Below are 4095 nucleotides of genomic sequence, written 5' to 3'. Positions count from 1 at the left end.
CAGCTGGAGCAGCAGCAGCGTGAGAGAGAACGAGGCGAGCGGACAGGGGGAGGTTCGGCAGGGCCGGCTGACGTCACGCCTACCTGACCTGATGATCCTGATGATGATGATGATGATGGTGATGATAAACGGGGGTGACGGGATTGTATCTATTGCATGTTTTCTGGAATTATTAATTTTTTAGAAGGGTAACTTGTAGCAGCTTATTTAGAAAATATGTTTTTTAATCGTTTAATTGTTTTATAGTCTATATTTTTGCACCACTCATAAATTGCTTCGTATGTGCATTACACATTGTTCAAACAAACCAAAAATTATGAAAATAGTGAGGGATCAGATTGTGCGGGGGCTCAGGTGGGCTTCTTGTTAGTGTTCGGTCATGTTTTTTTCATGCTTTTTGATTGATAACGGAAAGGTCTTAGATATTAGAAATGAAATTCAGTTTGAACAAGCAAAAATTATTGGTTTCTTTTCAAAACGCAGCTAAAGCCACATTTATGTTTTTTTCCTTTCATGATATGTTGTTGGGAGTTGACTTTATACATGCGTTAAATATCAGTGTTATATTTAATGCCATCTTTATTAGAAAAATAAATAAGTGTGATTTTATTCTCCTCAAACTTCTAGCTCTTATTGTAAATACAACATTTTGTATTTTGTGTATAAGTACAAACAAGGCACCTATTCATGTCTTATTCAACAAATAATATCAGGTGAGTAGGACAAATAACCAGAACAAAAAAGGACAGGATAAAGGGGAAAAAAGAAAAAAAGAAAGGAAATAAGGGGCTATTTCAAGTAAATTTAAACAAGTCTAACAAAGAATATGGTCAAGGACTTTTTTTGTCTTTAGCACTTTTTAGAGACTTCCTCAAACGTTTAAACTCGTTCTTTCAATGTTCCAAGTTGGGTGTTGCCTTAAAATATCTACAATTTCCTCAAACATTTATGTTATATGGGTTTGCTCATTACTTACAAACAAAGCAGTGGATTATGGGTATTCCCTGTCCGCTAGAGTACATTGGTTGTATGGTGCACTGTGGAATTGTTTGAGTGCGTTAGATCTTCTGCTCTATGTTTTCGGACACCACCACAAAATGGCTGAACCCCAAATTAGTGCACTGTATAGTGAACAGGGCACAGTTTCGGACACAGCTCTCCAGTTTGGCATGTTGAAAACAAAACTGTATCATATGAACGTTCCGCTATTTGACCATTTGCAAAATTATGATTGACGTTCTTCTCAGCCAATCACAATCGTTTCTGACCGTCCTTCCCTCCGCTGGGCGAAGGAAAAACTTCCACAGAGCTCCTCAGAGCAAACCTGCTGTGAGAACAGCGGTAGTAGTAAATTAGTTTGCATTACTAGACTTTGAAATGGTGGAAAAGTTGTTAAAGTAGCATTTAATGCCTGACGCGCTATCCCGATCATCTGGAGGATGGTGTATTTGTTTCATTCCTGAAGTTGGATTAAACTGTGGAGGACCACCCTCACAGCTCTGTGTCAAAACACACGTATGCCGGCTCCAAGGCAAGCTAAATTTGGCTTGATGTATTTGCTAAAAATCTATTTAAATATGATGTCTAATGTTGAATAATGCTACAGAGAAATGTGAAGTCAGTTAGCGAAGTAGCTAGCTTTTCTTAGCTTAGCTGCTGACAGTAAGGTTACCTTGATTAATCAGTTTAAACAGGACTGTACAGCGCTCACATTTGTGATTAAAACATTGTGTAAAGATAAACATTAATACACTGTACAGATGCCATTCTTTGTATTGTTTCATTAAAGTTTGCTGAAAGAAACTGTGTAATAGACAGCTAGTCCTCCTCAGCATGTAACGTTGCTCTGACTAGCTTCAGTGTTAGCTTTAGCATTAGGTCATCTGAAGGGGTAGTTGTCATCCCAAAACCTCCTCTTCATTAGACATCAAATCAACTGTTTTAAAGTCAAATGATTAAACTGGTTTGATTAATGTAACCTTTTTTCATAACCCTTTTTTTCTAGATTTAAACTGGCCTACATTTATATTTTGTCGTGTATCTACACTGAATATTTTGCAAACCCAGTTTATTTTTAAATACATTTTTTTTCCTTTTAAATGTACTCCTCTGTGTGCTTCTTTCTTTTGTACTGGTACTGAACTTTTTAGTGTATCAGTACAAGTTTTATAAATGCTACCAGATAGCCTAAACTGTAAGTTTGATGGACGTGGCAACAGTAACTAAGGGAGGTGCCAGGTATATTGAAACATGATAAAATTCAGTTATCACTAGTCAGAATTCATGACCTTTACCAATTTATTTTAATGGAAGGAACTTTTTTAGTATGAACTAAATATTACTGAATATCAAAATTTTAATATTGCTAGTAAGTAATTAAAATCAGTAAGTAATAATTAGAATTTAAACATTTCAAAGTTTAGTTTGTACCTGTAAGCATGTGTGTGTTTGAGTTATTGCTTTGTTGCCACTCATGCTGGAAAGGTGAGGCAAGTTTTTGCTGACACGTTTTGTAATCTTAACCTCAGTTTCCCAAAAAATACTGTTGAAGTGAATGTTAAAAAATTAGAAAACAGTTGCCTATATGCGCTATGTTTCTTGCATCTTCTTCTATGCCAATACCACAAGACTGTAAAGATCTTTGGGTTTTGAAATTAGTCCATTTGTTCCCAAATTTTTCCAAATTTAATGCACCCTGATACTACTAGTACTGATAGTACTTGGTACTACAAGTGACCCATTTACACAGCTTCATCATTGATTTTAACATTTTATATCTACAAAACTCTTTGTACACTTTGTGTTCTTTAACGTGTGAATAGTTAGTTTAATGAACAGGTACTATATGTTAAGTATAAGGTTAGTCTTAGCTGTAGGTTATGGGAAAGTTTAGAGTGGTATTGTCAGGCTTTGGTTAGAGTCATGCTGAGGTTAGGCTTAATTTAATTTTAGGATTAGCCAACAGTGGAAACTTCTAATCAAGACAGCCAAGTATCTGTAGTTATCATTCAGCATCTGGTTTGGCTCTGGTTTGAATCAATACTTCATTAAGTTATGCTTCACAAAGTTCTCAAATGTGGAATTTAACAAATCCATGAGAAGAGGAACCAAAAAGTCTGCATTTTTCTTACTATTTCAGAAAATGTCAATAACTTTTATGAAAACAAGAAATTCTTCTTACAGTTTCATGTACACTGTTAGAAATAAAGGTACTCTGCAGGTACATTTTTCATTCATCAAGGTACAAACAACATAAATGTACCCTCAAAGGTACAACAGTAGTTTTAAGGTCCAATTGTGTACCTTAAATAATTTTTTTTCCCAGTGGAAAAGTACATATTTGTACCTTTTCATAACCTAATGTTTTAAAACAGAACTACACAATGAAAAGCCTGGAGACATACAGGGTGTGTGGAGTCAATACAACTTAGAAAATATAATTTTAATGGATTATGGTACAATTATGTTCCCTGAATAAAGGTACTGAGATGTACCTTTGAGGGTACCACCCCAGTGATAAGAGGGGTACTGCCCCAGTGACAGTTTCGTACCTTGTTTTCTGAGAGTGTATGGATGAATATTTGTTTTGTTATTGTAATGGTACATAGGGTTTACAGAGAGAAACACATTCACTGCACAGATAAATAGTTTTAAGCAATTTTCTCAGGACGCCTAAGATTTATCCACAGTACCTGTATGTATGTGTGTACCCTGTAAAGATCTCCCAGGGTGGTCTTTGTAGCAGTGATTGGGTTACAGATGTTTATTGCTGTTGTCACACATTTTCAAGTTTCTTCTGAGATGCAAAAAAGAGAATAAAGTGCAGTTCTGCACTTGAGCCACTTGTGGGCAGTATTTGATATTAAAAACTCCACTGCAAAGGATCTACTAAATTAGCAGCTTTCACCTTTACTGGTCAGAAGTTTAGTTACATTTCTCTAAACCCAGTTTAGTGCTGTAAGACTAAACATCTTAAGTTTAAAGTTTGAAGAGTTTCAAAGGTAAGGTGTATGACGTATACTGGTGTCTGATGTGATGTCAGAGTTAGTTTGTGTGACATCCTGTATTAGATTATGTACTTAGTTCATATCCTTA

This window comes from Colossoma macropomum, unplaced genomic scaffold (assembly GCF_904425465.1).
Source record: "Colossoma macropomum unplaced genomic scaffold, Colossoma_macropomum, whole genome shotgun sequence".
NCBI lineage: Eukaryota > Metazoa > Chordata > Actinopteri > Characiformes > Serrasalmidae > Colossoma > Colossoma macropomum.
Note: the sequence above shows the minus strand (reverse complement) of the source record.